General features: G+C 37.3%; 1 protein-coding gene across 1 annotated transcript in view; it reads left to right on the top strand.

Annotated features, from left to right (window-relative positions):
• Nucleotides 1-17871, top strand: part of MAPK1IP1L (mitogen-activated protein kinase 1 interacting protein 1 like) — an 83485-nt gene extending 65614 nt beyond the window's left edge. The window contains exon 4 of the mRNA XM_053697613.1: nucleotides 16463-17871. The gene's annotated coding sequence lies outside the window, so the exon portion shown is untranslated. The remainder of the gene's footprint in view (nucleotides 1-16462) is intronic.
• Nucleotides 17872-19016: the final 1145 nt, after the last annotated feature.

The following is a 19016-nucleotide window of genomic DNA, read 5'->3' on the forward strand; positions in this document are numbered from 1 at the left end:
CTTTCCATTTATGTAGAAAAACTTAAATTATGCTTACCTGATGATAGTTTTCTTTTCTTCAGATTGAAAGAGTCAACAGCTCCCTGCCCATATTTTTTCTGTGGGGAGTATGTTATTTTTGTTCTTCTGGCATGTTTTCACCCTGATATTTCTTCTACTGTTCCTTGTTCCCTCAGCAGAATGATTGGGGGATGAGGGAAGTGGGGGAGGTATTTAAAGAGACACTGAACCCAAATTTTTTATTTTGTGATTCAGATGGAGCATGCAATTTTAAGCATCTTTCTAATTTACTCCTAATATAAAATTTTCTTCATTCTCTTGATATTTTTATTTGAAATGCAAGAATGTAAGTTTAGATGCCGGCCCATTTTTGGTGAACAACCTGGGTTGTCCTTGCTGATTGGTGGATACATTCATCCACCAATAAAAAAGTGCTGCCCAGAGTTCTGAATAAAAAAAACGCTTAGATGCCTTTTTTCAAATAAAGATAGCAAGAGAATGAAGAAAAAATGATAATAGGAGTAAATTAGAAAGTTGCTTAAAATGTCATGCTCTATCTGAATCATGAAAGAAAAAAATTGAGTTCAGAATCTCTTTAAGCCTTTGGCTGGGGTGTCTTTGCCTCCTCCTGGTGGCCAGGTTCTGAATTCCCAAAAGTAATTAATGCAGCTGTGGACTCTTTCCATCTGAAGAAAAGAAAATGATCAGGTAAGCATAATTTAAGTTTTTAAAAGATCACCAAGAACAAAACGAATTTTATATTAAAAGTAAAATAGAAAGTTGTCTAAAACTGCATTCTCAATTTGAATCATAAAGTTTAATTTTAAATATATACTTACCCTTTAACCCCTTAATGACAACTGACGTACCAGGTACGTCATGCATTAACAAGCAGTTAATGACAATGGACGTACCTGGTACGTCAGTTGTCTAACAGAGTGCTGGAAGTGATCACAATCACTTCCAGCAGCTCTGAGGGTATTGCAGTGATGCCTCGATATGGAGGCATCCTGCAATACCCCTTTACAAGACTCGATGCAGAGAGAGCCACTCTGTGGCCCTCTCTGCACCGGTAGTGATGGTGCCGATGGTGCCTTTGGGAGGTGGGAGGAGGGAGCATGTGCGCGCTCGTGCACGGGTGTGCGTGGGCGCGCGTGCACGTGCACATGCGCACATTAGCCACACTGACACCAATGAAAAATGAAGGGGAAATTTTTATTTTATTTTTTTTTTTACATTTAAAAGGATCTGGGAGGGGGAGGGGGTGGGGGTATTGTGGGGGGGCTGCTACACTACAGAAATAATTAAACATACAGATAAAAGTTAAAAATAAAATTAAAATAGTTTGGTTTGTGGGGTCAAACTGGGTACTGGCAGACAGCTGCCAGTACCCAAGATGGCGGTAATTAGGTAGGGGAGAGGGTTAGAGAGCTGGAGGGGGGGATCAGGGAGGTTGGTGCTAAGGCAGGGGTCCATCACAACTAAAATATTTTATAATTTTTATTTAAAAAAAAAAAAAAAACTCTTATTTAGTACTGGCAGACTTTCTGCCAGTACTTAAGATGGCGGTAACAATTGTGGGGTGAGGGAGGGAAGAGAGCTGTTTGGGAGGGATCAGGGGGTGGGATGTGTCAGGTGGGAGGCTGATCTCTAAAATTAACCCTGCAAGCTCCCTACAAGCTACCTAATTTAACCCCTTCACTGCTGGGCATAATTCACGTGTGGTGCGCAGCAGCATTTAGCGGCCTTCTAATTACCAAAAAGCAATGCCAAAGCCATATAAATCTGCTATTTCTGAACAAAGGGGATCCCAGAGAAGCTTTTACAACAATTTCTGCCATAATAGCATAAGCTGTTTGTAAATAATTTCAGTGAGAAACCTAAAATTGTGAAAAATGTAAAGTTTTTTTTTTTTATTTGCTCTCATTTGGCGGTGAAATGGTGGAATAAAATATACCAAAATGGGCCTAGATCAATACTTGGGGTTGTCTACTACACTACACTAAAGCTAAAATTAACCCTACAAGCTCCCTAATTAACCCCTTCACTCCTGGGCATAAAACATGTGTGGTGCGCAGCGGCATTTAGCAGCCTTCTAATTACCAAAAAGCAACCACAAAGCCATATAAGTCTGTTATTTCTGAAAAAGGGGATCCCAGAGAAGCATTTACAACCATTTGTGCCATAATTGCAGAAGCTGTTTGTAAATAATTTCAGTGGGAAACCTAAAGTTTGTGACAAAATTTGTGAAAAAGTGAACTTTTTTTTTTAATCGCATTTGGCGGTGAAATGGGGGCATGAAATATACCAAAATGGGCCTAGATCAATACTTTGGGATGTCTTCTAAAACAAAATATATACATGTCAAGGGATATTCAGGTATTCCTGACAGATATCAGGGTTCCAAAGTAACTAGCGCTAATTTTGAAAAAAAGTGGTTTGGAAATAGCAAAGTGCTACTTGTATTTATTGCCCCATAAATTGCAAAAAAAGCAAAGAACTTGTAAACATTGGGTATTTCTAAACTCAGGACAAAATTTATAAGCTATTTAGCATGGGTGTTTTTTGGTGATTGTAGATGTGTAACAGATTTTGGGGGTCAAAGTTAGAAAAAGTGTTTTTTTTTTTTCATTTTTTCCTCATATTTTATCTTTTTTTTTTAGTAAATTATAAGATATGATGAAAATAATGGTATCTTTAGAAAGTCCATTTAATGACGAGAAAAACGGTATATAATATGTGTGGGTACAGTAAACGAGTAAGAGGAAAATTACAGCTAAACACAAACACTGCAGAAATGTAAAAATAGCCATTGTCATTAAGGGTAAGAAAATTGAAAAATGGTCCGGTCATTAAGGGGTTAAAGGGACACTAAACCCAATTTTTTTTTTCATAATTCGGATAGAGCATGTCATTTTAAGCAACTTTATGATTTACTCCTATTATCAATTTTTCTTTGTTCTCTTGCTATCTTTATTTCAAAAGCAGACATGTAAGCTTAGGAGCAGGCCCATTTTAGGTTCAGCACCATGGATAGCGCTTGCCTATTGGTGGCTACCAATAATGTGCCGGGTCCTAAGCTTTACATTCCTTCTTTTAAAATAAAGATTGCAAGAGAGCAAATAAAATTTGGTAATATTAGTAAATTAGAAAGTTGCTTAAAATTGCATGCTCTACCTGAATCATTAAAGAGTTGTTTTTTTTTTTTTTGTTTTTTTTTTGTCTAATATCCATTTAAACAAGACCACTGATAACGGTGCAAATGATCATAGCATAATTTAAGTACCCAATGTTAGCACATGGCATAAATTTCCCAGTGATCCATTTTACCTGCTGTAATGTATTATCACAACCTATACTAACAATTTCAATACTACAGTATTGACTACTAAAGATATGGAACAAGAGGCATCAGCAACATTCAACCCCCAATTGAGGGAGGTGCTCAGCTGATTTGAATTTGTGTTCCTGCAGTTACTTTGAATGCAATTAACTCTTATCAGCTGTGAAGTAAGCGGTTTGTTAAATTCTTAGTGATTTTAAACAACTTTCTAATTTTATTAGAAGGAATGTTATCCATTTGCAAGATCACTAGATGGCAGCACTAGTTCCTGCCATGTAGTGTTCCAGATTCCTACCTAGGTATTTCTTCAACAAAGAATATCATTGGAATGAAGCAAATTTGATTATAGAAGTAAATTGGAAACTTTTTTTAAAAATGTTATGGACTTTCTGAATCACAAAAGTATTCATATCCATTTAAGTTGCATAATATCTTTTTTGTCCTGCCTAGGGTGCATTGGACAATAATTTTCCACAAAACAAGGAGTTTAAAGGGACATGAAACCCTAAATTTGTGCTTTGATCATTCAGATAGAGAATATAATTTCTTTCATGTAATTAGCAAGAGTCCATGAGCTAGTGACGTATGGGATATACATTCCTACCAGGAGGGGCAAAGTTTCCCAAACCTTAAAATGCCTATAAATACACCCCTCACCACACCCACAATTCAGTTTTACAAACTTTGCCTCCTATGGAGGTGGTGAAGTAAGTTTGTGCTAGATTCTACGTTGATATGCGCTCCGCAGCAAGTTGGGGCCCGGTTTTCCTCTCAGCGTGCAGTGAATGTCAGAGGGATGTGAGGAGAGTATTGCCTATTTGAATTCAATGATCTCCTTCTACGGGGTCTATTTCATAGGTTCTCTGTTATCGGTCGTGGAGATTCATCTCTCACCTCCCTTTTCAGATCGACGATATACTCTTATATATATATATATATATATATATATATATATATATATATATATATATATATACCATTACCTCTGCTGATTTTCGTTTCAGTACTGGTTTGGCTTTCTACAAACATGTAGATGAGTGTCCTGGGGTAAGTAAGTCTTTTTTTCTGTGACACTCTAAAGCTATGGTTGGGCACTTTTTTATAAAGTTCTAAATATATGTATTCAAACATTTATTTGCCTTGACTCAGGATGTTCAACATTCCTTATTTTCAGACAGTCAGTTTCATATTTGGGATAATGCATTTGTTTCAATCATTTTTTCTTACCTTAAAAAATTTGACTTTTTCCCTGTGGGCTGTTAGGCTCGCGGGGGCTGAAAATGCTTCATTTTATAGCGTCATTCTTGGCGCTGACTTTTTTGGCGTAAAAATCTTTCTGTTTCCGGCGTCATACGTGTCGCCGGAAGTTGCGTCATTTTTTTGACGTTCTTTTGCGCCAAAAATGTCGGCGTTCCGGATGTGGCGTCATTTTTGGCGCCAAAAGCATTTAGGCGCCAAATAATGTGGGCGTCTTATTTGGCGCTAAAAAAAATAAAAAAAATATGGGCGTCGCTTTTGTCTCCACATTATTTAAGTCTCATTATTTATTGCTTCTGGTTGCTAGAAGCTTGTTCACTGGCATTTTTTTCCCATTCCTGAAACTGTCATTTAAGGAATTTGATCAATTTTGCTTTATATGTTGTTTTTTCTATTACATATTGCAAGATGTTCCACGTTGCATCTGAGTCAGAAGATACTTCAGGAAAATCACTGCCCGGTGCTGGAGCTACCAAGCTAAGTGTATCTGCTATAATTTTTGGTATCTGTTTCTCCAGCTGTTGTTTGTATTGCATGTCATGACAAACTTATTAATGCAGATAAAATTTCCTTTAGTACTGTTACATTACCTGTTGCTGTTCCGTCAACATCTAATTATTCAGAGTGTTCCTGATAAGCATAAGAGATTTTATTTTTTAAATCCATTAAGAAGGCTATGTCTGTTATTTCTCCTTCTAGTTTACATAAGTCTTTTAAAACTTCTCTTTTTTCAGATGAATTTTTAAATGAACATAATCATTCTGATACTGATAATGGTTCTTCTGGTTCAGAGGTTTCTGTCTCAGAGGTTGATGCTGATAAATCTTTGTATTTGTTCAAGATGGAATTTATTCGTTCTTTATTTAAAGAAGTATTAATTGCATTAGAAATAGAGGATTCTGGTCCTCTTGATACTAAATCTAAACGTTTAAATAAGGTTTTTAAATCTCCTGTAGTTATTCCAGAAGTGTTTAATCTCCCTGATGCTATTTCTGAAGTAATTTCCAGGGAATGGAATAATTTGGGTAATTCTTTTACTCCTTCTAAACGTTTAAGCAATTATATCCTGTGCCATCTGACAGATTAGAGTTTTTTGGGACAAAATCCCTAAGGTTATGGGGCTGTCTCTACTCCTGCTAAATGTACTACTATTCCTACGGCAGATAGTACTTCATTTAAGGATCCTTTAGATAGGAAAATTGAATCCTCTCTAAGAAAAGTTTTCTTATGTTCAGGTAATCTTCTTAGACCTGCTATATTTTTAGCGGATGTTGCTGCAGCTTCAACTTTTTGGTTAGAAGCTTTAGCGCAACAAATAACAGATCATAATTTTATAGCATTATTATTATTCTATAACATGCTAATAATTTTATTGGTGATACCATCTTTTGATATCATTAGAGTTGATGTCAGGTATATGTCTCTAGCTATTTTAGCTAGAAAAGCTTTATGGATTAAACTTGGAATGCTGATATGTCTTCTAAGTTAACTTTGCTTTCCCTTTCTTTCCAGGGTAATAATTTATTATCTCAACTGTTTCTGGAAGGAAGGGAACTTTTTTATCAAAGGATAAAAAATCTAAGGAAAATTTAGGTCTAATAATCATTTTCGTTCTTTTCCTCACAACAAGGAACAAAAGCCTGATCCTTCATTCTCAGGAGCAGTATCAGTTTGGAAACTATTTCCAGTTTGGAATATATCCAAGCCTTATAGAAACCTATAGCCAGCTCCTAAGTACCCATGAAGGTGCGGCCCTTATTCCAGCTCAGCTGGTATGGGGCAGATTACGTTTTCTTCAAAGAAATTTGGATCAATTCCGTTCTCAATCTCTGGTTTCAGAACATTGTTTCAGAAAGGTACAGAATTGGCTTCAAGTTAAGGCCTCCTGCTAAGAGATTTTTTTCTTTCCCGTGTCCCAGTTAACACAGCAAAGGCTCAGCATTTCTGAAATGTGTTTCAGATCTAGAGTTGGCTGGAGTAATTATGCCAGTTCCAGTTCTGGAACAGGGGCTGGGGTTTTATTTTATCTCTTCATTGTACCAAAGAAGGTCAATTCCTTCAGACCAGTTCCGAATCTATCAATATTGAATCGTTATGTTAGGATACCAACATTCAAGATGGTTACTGTAGGACTATCCTGCCTTTTGTTTAGCAAGGGCATTATATGTCTACAATAGTTTTACAGGATGTGTATCTGCATATTCCGATTCATCCAGATCACTTTTAGTGTCTGAGATTCTCTTTTTAGACAAGCATTACCAGTTTTGTGGCTCTACCGTTTGGCCTAGCCTCAGTTCCAAGAATTTTTTTCAAAGGTTCTCGGTGCCCTTCTTTCTGTAATCGGAGAACAGGGTTTTGGTATTTCCTTATTTGGACGATATCTTGGTACTTGCTCAGTCTTCTCATTTTCGAAGAATCTCATACGAATCGACTTGTGTTGTTTCTTCAAGTTCATGGTTGGAGGATCAATTTACCAATCAGTTCATTAATTCCTCAGACAAGGGTAACCTTTTTAGGTTTCTAGATAGATTCAGTGTCTATGACTCTGTCCTTGTCAGACAAGAGAAGTTTAACATTGATATCAGCTTGTCAAAACCTTCAGTCACAATCATTCCCTTTGGTAGCCTTATGCATGGAAATTTTAGGTCTTAGGACTGCCGCATCAGATGCGATCTCCTTTGCTCGTTTTCACATGCGACCTCTTCAGCTCTGTATGCTGAACCAATGGTGCAGGGATTACTCAAAGATATCTCAATTAATATCTTTAAACCGATTATACGACACTCTCTGACATGGTGGACAGATCACCATCGTTTAGTTCAGGGGGCTTCTTTGTTCTTCCGACCTGGACTATAATCTCAACAGATGCAAGTCTTACAGGGTTGGGGAGCTGTGTGGGGGTATCTGACGGCACAAGGGGTTTGGGAATCTCAGGAGGTGAGATTTCCAATCAATATTTTGGAACTCCGTGCAATTTTCAGAGCTCTTCAGTCTTGGCCTCTTCTGAAGAGAGAGTTGTTCATTTATTTTCAGATAGACAATGTCACAACTGTGGCATACATCAATCATCAAGGAGGGAATCACAGTCCTCTGGCTATGAAAGAAGTATCTCGAATTTTGGTTTGGGCGGAATCCAGCTCCTGTCTAATCTCTGCGGTTCATATCCCAGGTTTGGACAATTGGAAAGCGGATTATCTCAGTCTCCAAACGTTGCACCTGGGCGAATGGTCTTCACCCAGAGGTATTTCCTCAGATTGTTCAAATGTGGGAACTCCCAGAAATAGATCTGATGGCTTCTCATCTAAACAAGAAACTTCCCTGGTATCTGTCCGGATCCCGGGATCCTCGGGCGGAGGCAGTGGATGCATTATCTCTTCCTTACAATTGTCATCCTGCCTATATCTTTCCGCCTCTAGTTCTTCTTCCAAGGGTATTCTCCAATATTCTAAAGGAATGCTCGTTTGTCCTGCTGGTAGCTCCAGCATGGCCTCACAGGTTTTGGTATGCGGATCTTGTCCGGATGGCCTCTTGCCAGCTGTGGACTATTCCGTTAAGACCAGTCTTTCTGTCTCAAGGTTCTTTTTTCCATCAGGATCTCAAGACCTTAATTTTAAGGTATGGAGTTTGAACGCTTGATTCTTGGTCAAAGAGGTTTCTCTGACTCTGTGATTGATACTATGTGACAGGCTCGTAAATCTGTATCTAGAGAGATATATTATAGAGTCTGGAAGACTTATATTTTTTCAGGATGGTTTAGATAAAGGTTTGTCCGCAAGTTCCTTGAAAGACAAATCTCTGCTCTTTCTGTTCTTTTTCACAGAAGGATTGCTAATCTTCCTGATATTCATTGTTTTGTACAACCTTTGGTTCGTATAAAACCTGTCATTCAGTCAATTTCTCCTCCTTGGAGTTTGAATTTGGTTCTGGGGGCTCTTCAAGCTCCTCCTTTTGAACCCATGCATTCTTTGGTCGTTATATTACTTTCTTGGAAAGTTTTTTGTTTCTTTTGGCCATCTCTTCTGCCAGAAGAGTCTCTGAATTATCTACTCTTTTTTTGTGAGTCTCCTTTTCTGATTTTGCATCAGGATAAGGCGGTGCTGCGAACTTCTTTTGAATTTTTTACCTAAGGTTGTGAATTCTAACAACATTAGTAGAGAAATTGTGGTTCCTTCATTATGTTCTAATCCTATGAATTCTAAGGAGAAATCATTGCATTCTTTGGATGCTGTTAGAGCTTTGTAATATTATGTTGAAGCTACTAAGTCTTTCCGAAAGACTTCTAGTCTATTTGTCATCTTTTCCGGTTCTAGAAAAGGCCAGAAAGCTTCTGCCATTTCTTTGGCATCTTGGTTGAAATCTTTATTTCATCATGCCTATGTTGAGTCGGGTAACACTCCGCCTCAAAGGATTACAGCTCATTCTACTAGGTCAGTTTCTACTTCCTGGGCGTTTAGGAATGAAGCTTCGATTGATCAGGTTTGCAAAGCAGCAACTTGGTCCTCTTTGCATACTTTTATTCAATTCTACCATTTTGATGTGTTTTCTTCTTCTGAAGCAGTTTTTGGTAGAAACGTACTTCAGGCAGTGGTTTCAGTTTGAATCTTCTGCTTATGTTTTTTCATTAAAATTTTATTCTGGGTGTGGATTATTTTCAGCAGGAATTGGCTGTCTTTATTTTATCCCTCCCTCTCTAGTGACTCTTGTGTGGAAAGATCCACATCTTGGGTAATCATTATCCCATACGTCACTAGCTCATGGACTCTTGCTAATTACATGAAAGAAAACATAATTTATGTAAGAACTTACCTGATAAATTCATTTCTTTCATATTAGCAAGAGTCCATGAGGCCCGCCCTTTTTTGTGGTGGTTTTGATTTTTTTGTATAAGCACAATTATTCCAATTCCTTATTTTATATGCTTTCGCACTTTTTTCTTATCACCCCACTTCTTGGCTATTCGTTAAACTGAATTGTGGGTGTGGTGAGGGGTGTATTTATAGGCATTTTAAGGTTTGGGAAACTTTGCCCCTCCTGGTAGGAATGTATATCCCATACGTCACTAGCTCATGGACTCTTGCTAATATGAAAGAAATGAATTTATCAGGTAAGTTCTTACATAAATTATGTTTTCGGACAACTTTTCAATTTACTTCTATTATCCAATTTGCTTCATTCTCTTGGAATCATTTGTTTAAGGATCAGCAGTGCACTAATAGGAACGAGGCATATAATGTGCGACCAATCAGTAGCTTTTGAGCCAACCTAGGTATTCTTTTCAACAACGTATACAAAGAGAATAAAACAAATTAGCCAATAGAAATTAATCGGAACGTTTTTTAAAATTGTATGCTCTGTCTGAACCATGAAAGATAAAATGTGTGGATTTCATGTTCCTTTAAGTCCCATTAAAGAGAGTTAAAATATCAATAATTAAATGCTCTAAAGTGGTACAGCATCTTATTATTGCACTGTTACCTGTGTTAACTGTTAATGGAGTTAAACACCTAGTTCAACTTGGCTCTAGAGCACCAATACTTTTTTTTTTTTTTTAAATGATATTTTTATTGAGGGTAATAGAGTTACAAGACATACTGTTTGCTCAGTTAAACAGAGTAATACATACAGTCAGAAAACTAGAAAAAAGAAAATATACACAACCTCTTACACCTGACTACTACTGGAAATACAAACATCTCCTGGATCAGCAGATACATAAATTTGGAGAGCAAACGTATAAGCTACCCTCTGATTTTATCCCTCATAAATAGTAGAGGCCACTTTTGGACCTCAAATAATACAACACACTAAACTGAGGGCTTTTTTAGACGATAGACCACTTTTGGGTCTATAATGCTCAAACGCACCTCCTATGCCCGCCAGGGCCTCGGGATTGCCCAAAAATCTATAATGACAGAGGAGGGCAAATGATCAATTATGAATAGTAATAGGGCCACTTTTGGGTCCTTGGATAGTATTTGACAACTTATACAGAAATCTGAACTTTTTGTATAATCAGCGTCTATTGCAAAACACTTGTTGAGGAGGGCACTATAGCAGGATAACTGAAACTTGAACCTACTGTATCTAAGCTTTTAACTAGGCTGTATATGTGGTGCCACTCCTGGACTTAGATTGAGATATTATTGGACAACCTCACATTGAGACAGGGTAATAGAGGGCAGTAAAGTTACCGGGGCCTCACCTAGACTCCTAGTATATAATATTTAAAAAAGAAAAGTGGCGTAGGGGGAGACTAATCATAAGCTTATGAGAAATACAGCCCATATAGAATACAGTTAAAGTTGCAAATGAGACTCTAAGGTTTAGATTAGGAATTTAAAAATTCCAATTGTTAACTTAAAGAGAGGGCAAATAACTCAATGAGAAAAGTAACACTACCACTAAGTGTCAGGACCTAGAATTACGTACTCCACTGCCTCGGCCACTGACAGCAGGGCCGCAAATTACACTATCCTGATAAGGGTTATCACCAAGGTAATAGCAATATAAGTTTACCCTCTTAACAGGTTAATGATAAGTGGATGTGGTAGTGACAAATAGAGCAGCTGATACTCATATTTTGACCTTGGCAGTAGTCTCCCCCCCCTCTTTAATGTCATCCCATTCTACATAGGGGCATAGTGTAATCTAATAGGGGGCATGCTAGACAAAATAAAGCTACTTATTGAGTTCAAGATATAATATACCTTAACTGTGCAATCCATGCTGCCCTTGAAAGTGGACTAACTTCTATCTGAGATTATATAAGCATTGCAGTTATATACCATATACTCAACATATATGCAGTAACATCAAGGAGCCACTATAAATATCAAAGAAGTAAGGACAAGGGAGCATCGGATCTAAAACAAAATAACCACCTCCTTACATCATAAAAATATGTGCTGAAGAGTGAAATCTCCAATAATGATCAGTTTTGAACAAAAGTCCAATCAGATGTTAAAAAAAAAAGTTATACTATCCTCAACATCTGACTGGCAATAACAGAGGTAAAACTGATGTAAAATGTTGAGCTAACATATATGTTACTAAGATAGTCATTTCTAGTATGAAAAAACTATTTTCAATATAGTCTGAACATTGGGTGACCAACATAATTTTTTTTTAAATATTTTAGCCTAAAGAATACAGACTAATGGTTGTTTACAAAATTTGTATATCTTCAACACATTTTCCTGCAATAGCATAAAATCACAAACACAGAAAAAATAAAAAAAACATTGTACCATAGTTGCATAGAATTGCAATATAACGCATTAGAATAAGAAAGGCACAGGCCACATCTAATTGTCAGCTTCAAAACAGCAGTTGTTTAGGTCTTTTAGATACTGCAGAGCTGTGACTGAATAAGCAGTGAGGAGCCTATCATAATATTAATAAGGGGAACAGCTTTATCTTCCCTGTATGGTACCATTCTCTTCTGAATTCTAGAATAGTCATTTCTGAATATAGGGGCTCAGCTTTCTAGTGAATATTTGCGCATAAATTGTTTCTAGTGCCTCTAACATAAAATTATAGATCCTTAATGCTTAACATACTCCTATCCTGTATAAATCATACTTAAAGTCTCATAGGCACTATGTCCCAAATTCTCCAGATTCCGGCTCAGAAGCCTTCATTTATGAGAATACGAGATTTACATAGAGGAAATAGCATAAACAAACAAAAGAGTAGTTAGCACCTCAAATGTCTCATAGTCACCATTACCCCACGCCTGTACTGTCCAAACGGTATCGATGACTGTTGTATAAGGCCTTTATACTGCCAAACCAGGGGGTGTTTAGCCGGGAGGATCCTGCAGTAGTGACTTTGGCAGAGAGTCGCGCCAGAATTTTCAACCTGTGTGTTTTGACTCTCTGTCTCAAAAGCTTGTGAGATCTGTATTATTTTTCGGCCCATGCGGTTTGGTACAATTTCTCCTAGTGGGAGCTGAACGCCATGGTTCCAGGACAGCGGATAAGTCCCTTTCTCCATGGAGACACATCCGTCTGTAAGCACCAATACTTTTTTAATGCAAGGTGAACATGGCTGCTGATTGCTGGTTACGCACATATGATGTCCCAAAATTTACATACAGTAGGTTGTGTTCAGCTCAGGAATATCTTTGCCCGTCCAAAGCAGATTTTAACTGGGGTTACCCTCTTTGTATGGTTAAAGAGTTTTCTGCAAGCAATTATAAAATGCTGTTGAACATTAGAGCATTGCATTATTGCTTTTACATCTATTTAATAGCACAGAAGGGAATAACTTTTATAACGGTTTTATCTATGATCATATAAGAGAGACTACAGAATTTTCTTATATATACAGTAATGTGCAAACGTTTTAGGCAGTTGTGCAAGAGTGCTGTAAAAATAGAAAAGTACTAGTTTATTTTGATCAATTTAATAAAAAAAATGCTAAGCAAGTGAACAGAAGAAAACAAATCAATATTTGGTGTTACCTTCTAAACCGCATCAATTCTTCTAGGTACACTTGTTTGTGGATTTTGTAATAATAATATAGACAGGTGCATGATTAAACAATTATACCAAAAAGGTACTAATCGTCTATTTAATATGTAGGTTGAAACATAATCATTAACTATAGGTGGAATAAAACTGGTTGAGTAACGGCTAAACTCTGCTAACAAGGAAAGGTTGCTGAAGACCTTTTAATGTCAAAAGTTCTAGGCAGCTAAATTGCATCAGTAATGTGTCTCCCAGGCAGATATTTTAAGGCAGACATGTTTCCAGATGTGCTATCCGTGCTCTTCTGAACAGCACAAAGTACCGGCAACGTTGAGGAATGTAGATGCAGTGGTTGTCCATGGAAGCCTAGTGTAGCAGATCAAAGACGTATCATGCTTCCCTTTGCAATTGGAAGATGTCTAGCAGTGGTCTCCACTGAAGACTTGCTCACACAATGCCAAACCTCTGACTTGGAAACAAGGCCAAGCGAAAAATGGCAGCAGACGCTCTGGACCAATGAGTCAAAATCTGAAATATTAGGCTGTAGCAGAAGGTAAGTTGCTAGCTGAAGAGGAGCAGTACAAAAATGAGCCTCTGCAGACAACAGTGAAGCATGGTGGCAGTTCCTTGCTAGTTTTCAATGCTGAGAAGTACCAGGCAGATTTGTATCCATCATGCAATACCATGATTGGCCCAAAATGTATTCTGCAGCATGACAGCGACTCCAAATATAGTCAATGTCATTAAGAACTATCTTCAGCGTAAAGAAGAACTAGGAAAGAAGAAGAAGAACTAGGAATCCGGGAATTGATGATATGGCCCCCACATAGTTCTGATCTTAACATCATCAGGTCTGTCTGGGATTACATGAAGAGACAGAAGCAACTGAGGCTTCCTAAATCCACAGAACAACTGTGGTTAGTTCTCCAAGATGCAACCTACCTGTCCAGTTCTTAAAAAAACCTGTTTGCAAGTGTACCTAGAATTGATGCTGGCAAAGTGTGAAAAGGGTGGTTACACCAAATATTGATTTTTCTTCTGTTCACTCGCTGCATTTTGTTAATTGATAAAAATAAGCTATTGCCATTTCTATTTTTGAAAGTATTCTTCCTTAGCAAAAGTTTTAGACAGATTTGAAGAAATGTTTTACAGTACTATATTTCTGTCTCTAAAAGAAAAACCTAAAAAACTGAGTATCTGTGTAAAATTGACAGCTAGCCATTCCTTGCATTCAGAAGTAAGCAGAAATAAAACCAGGACCCCTCCTGTCAGATAACTAAGCAGTGGCTTTGAGGTCTAATCTGCAGCCCATTGCACATGCGCTAGCTCGGAGACATAAACGGTGGTGCAGTACTGAGTCTGTGCCTGCAGCTCACTGGCTGCCGGTAAACATGAATGTGGTCTGCAGCACAGAGTTATTATAGTAGTGTTTACCACTTCATGCTACGCAATGAGTTGCTTAATCAAAAGAGGCCATGGCCGACGGAAGGGTTAATTTGTGCAAAGGCTGGTACTGGTCATTCCAGGTGGACAAACTGCCACCCTCTGGGCTGTAATCCGTGCATTGGTTACGTGCCTCCTACACATTCATGTAAAACCCATGGCACTTAACTCCTCGCTGCCTGTCACCATATTGAAATCTGTCTTTCACTACATCTCGGTGCTGATGTGTTTGCACATGCGCAGTAACTCTCCTTCAGATACCTAGGTTCCATAATGGCAGCATTTATGATTAGATAGAAGTGCATGAAATGTGTTTAGTATACTTTTAAAAGGACATAAAATCCCACGTTTTTCTTTCATTACTCAGAGCATACCATTTTAAGCAACGTTCCAACTTCTGTTACCAGATTTGCTTCGTTCTCTTGGTATTGTTTGTTAAAGGAGCATCAATGCATTACTGGGATCTAGCTGAACATATTGGATGAACATATTTGAACATATTTCCATCCCACTGCTCCTGAGTCTAGGAGCTATGCTTTTCAACAAAACATACCAAGAGATCAAAGCAAATTACATAATAGAAGTCAAATTGGAAAGTTGTTTAAAATGCATGAACGTTTAATTTTTACTTTAATTTTCCTTTAATCGGTGCTCTTGAAACTATGGTATTGTGTACTTTATGTTCTAGTGGAAAATCAAATCCAAGGCTGTGTATTATTTGTAATTATTGACACAAGTTGGCTTTAGTTAATATTATCCGTTCTATATCAATCACCTTTATTCCCCCCCCCTTTTTGACTCTCCCTTTCCCCCTATTTGAAATGAATCTGTTCTGTTCAGCAAGCAAATTAAAAATCGAGACAATGCTCCATTACAAAAAGTTCTGTAACGTGCTTTTCACTTAACGCTCCCTCAGAGGGGGACGATGACCTAGTAAGAAGGTCTCTAATCCTAGGGCAGTCCACAGTGTGCAATATAAAGGGGCTAAGGACCAGGCAATACAAGCACAAATATAAATCCTGCACACCTAGACTGATACAGCATGTAAATGAGCGTGATAAATATTAATCCTTTCACCCCCCACCCAATCTTTTTCTACCACTTGTTGAATATGGACATTTGTAATAATCAACAACTTTAATTGACATTAAAGTAATAGTAAATCCTAGTGTTTTTGAAAAGCTAGGATTTACCAGTGGAACAAATAAAGGGGACTTTCAGTCATGAAGTATAAAATGCTTTATGCTGAAAGCTCCTTTATTTGTCTGAAGCGCTCGCTACATTGTTGGTTAAGAGGTGGAAACGTCACCTCACCTTCTGCCGTGGGCTGCTAAAGAGACGTATCATTATTTTATTTATTTTTTAACGCATCATGTTGGGGTATCGCTGTCTGTCAATAGAACTTTGAAAACTTTAATTATCATCTGATACACCAGTTGAGCGCAGATGCATTTCCTAAATAAAAATATACAGCTTTAACATTGTCATTCATTTAAAAAAAATGTCATGCTTAAATAGTGCTTTCAGATATAAGTTTACTTTTTATATTAAATGCCCCTTTGTGCCTAAAGGGCACTAAACACCGTAGAATAGCATAATCAGTAAACACATAATAAAAAGACAATGCAAAAGCACTTATCTTGAAGTTCAAACGAGAAGTAGATTTCTTTCCTACAAATTTTAAAGTTGATTCTATTTTCCATCCCAATGCATCATGGGACACCCATCAGACAATCACAAAATGCATATATGTATATTCTGTGAATCTTGCACATGCTCAGTAGGAGCGGGTGCCTCAGAAAGTGTGTGTATATATAAAGATTGAGCACATTTAGATCAGGGAAGTTAATTGGAAAGTTGTTTAAAATAAATAAGTTTATTTTTTACTTGAGTGTCCCTTTAAGACTGCACAAATCTTTTCTTTGTTCTTTTTCCCCCCCTCTCTTAGGTCATTTTTTGCTTAATCAAGAAGTACTGCTGGAAGAATTGACAAACCCCTTTAAGAAAACAACATGGCAACATTGAAAGCCTCAGCATGTTTACCTATGAATTTACTAGAAAACGCTTTGGTGTGTTATTCTTTTGATGAAAACAAATCTAGTTACTCACTTTCAACTATAAATATATATAAATATTCATAAAGACTCCAAAGAATCGGACCCTGTGTTGATTAAAACATCAAGAATTTGTTAAACACTAGTAAGTTTTACACAAGATTCTTTTTTGTCGTGTGTGTGTGTGTGTGAGGACAAGCAATGCATATTAGAGGAACATCTTCCTACCTTAAAGGGACATGAAACCAAACATTTTTCTCACACAATTTATTAAATTTACTTCATTCTCATGGTATTAATTGTTTAAGTGATATCTAGGTAGGTATCAAGCACATTTCTGGAGCAGTACACGACAGGGACCACGGCTGCCACCAACTGTTCTTGTATATGTATAACACGATTATAAAACTGCTGCCAAATATTGCTCCAGTCACGTGTACGCTACCACACCTTCCTATCTGCTTTTCAACCAAGGACACCAAGAGTACAAAGTAGATTTCATAACAGAAGTATGTGTGTGTATATATACACACACATATATATATATATATATATATAGCACATGTACGAAAAGCGTTCGATTCTAGGGAGTACACCTCTTACCTGTATGGCTCTTATCCAATAAATTGTTGGATTATATTGATTATGACTACGGGACTCAGTCTTTTCTTATGATTTATCATGTTATATTACCATCTCAAAGTGTTTAATGTCCCTTTAAGTGGCTGTATGAGAAGGAATAAGTGTACATATGGTTTAAACCCTCCTCCCACACACACATATGTATTGTTTAGTGTCCCTTTTAAAAGGACATTCAACGCCTCTTGCAATTGTGACAAATTGTCCCTTTTCCCCCATACTGCATAGACAGGGCAAAAGGCACAATCTGTAACCTACAAATGCAGCAAATTAAGGGGAAAAAAAAATCCAATGTTCATTTCTTACAGGCAACTGCGGCACATCAAATAGTCGTTATCATGGAACGTAACCTATAGATAAACAATCTGTTTTGTAGCTCTCCAGAAGAAAAAGCAAGTGAACGTGCAAAACCTTAACCAGCAAATGAAAACGGTTGAAACAATTAGCTTATTTTTATAGATTCGAGTGCCCATTTAATCCACTGAGTTGAAATAGTGTTTGGCTGTTTCAAAATATTTATATTAAAGATTTATCATTTTGAATTGTACATTTCTCAGGTGCTCAAATATTGAGTGGGAACTTTATATAACTGGTGGCGAAGTGTCCGCTGAATAATTATCTATAAAAGCACCATATAAATAAACACAGTTATAGGAAAAATAAATCTGCATTTATATATTTTTTTGTTTCTCTACAATAAAGTTAAAAAAAAAAAACTGCTGTCAACTAGCATTATTTTTGAGACGTCAAAGGGACAGTGTACACCAATTGTCATATAACTGCATGTAATAGACACTGCTATAAAGAAGAATATGCACACACTGATTTAAAAATCCAGTATAAAACCTTAAAAAAAAAAACTTACTTAGAAGCTCCCAGTTTAGCAATGTTGATGTGTTTAGTCAGGGACACCCACTGAAAAGGGCTGGGAAAGCAGATACTCCCCCCCCCCCCTTCCCTGCATATTAAGACAGATTATACAAACAATAGCAGCATGAATCTGTAGACATGGGTCTACGTCTAATACTTTGGGGCTTGGTTAGGAGTCCCATATGGGCTATATAAATGGGACATCTACAAAACATTTATGCAAAGAAAAATCTAGTGTACAATGTTCCTTTTTAATTTATTGATCATTTTTGCTGAATTAACCCTTTCGCGACAGGGTTAAAGTGGCTACATCGGAACAACTGTTCCGATGTAGACAAATTGAAACCACACGATCGTACACAACGATCGCAAGATTTCAATTATTGGATAGTGTCTGAGGGACGTCCCTACAAACTTAGGAACACCCTCCAGACCACGATCGAATCCTGGAAGCACAGAAGGCTTCAGGACAGCTGTTAGCTATGACGTTCTATTCCATCATAACTGCTTTAAAGCCCAGTGTAATTATGACGGAATAGAACGGCATAACGACATTAAAAGGTTAATTAAATATATAACATAATCATAGCTTCCCCCACCAGTCTGCTGATACCTGTTTATAACAGTATTGCACCCGAGCTTATAACCGATTACGCACTGCACACCCTTTATAGGCTGCTGTATGGCCAGGTGAGGGAAGGGTACGATTTTTATTTTTATACACATTCCAGCTGTAAATGATGTGGTTTAGTCAAAAATAGCCTGATCTGTTATTTAAAAAAGTAATTTAAAAAAATTTAAATTCTCTCCGCTGTTTTAAAGGGATGTTAGCTTTATAATTAAAGGGCCGTTATAGTAAAAACAATACATGCTCTTATTCATCACAGCATTAATAACACATTTAAGCTAGGCATGTGCATTTCTGCTCTAAATGAATGC

Source organism: Bombina bombina, chromosome 1 (assembly GCF_027579735.1).
Source record: "Bombina bombina isolate aBomBom1 chromosome 1, aBomBom1.pri, whole genome shotgun sequence".
In the NCBI taxonomy this organism is placed as follows: domain Eukaryota; kingdom Metazoa; phylum Chordata; class Amphibia; order Anura; family Bombinatoridae; genus Bombina; species Bombina bombina.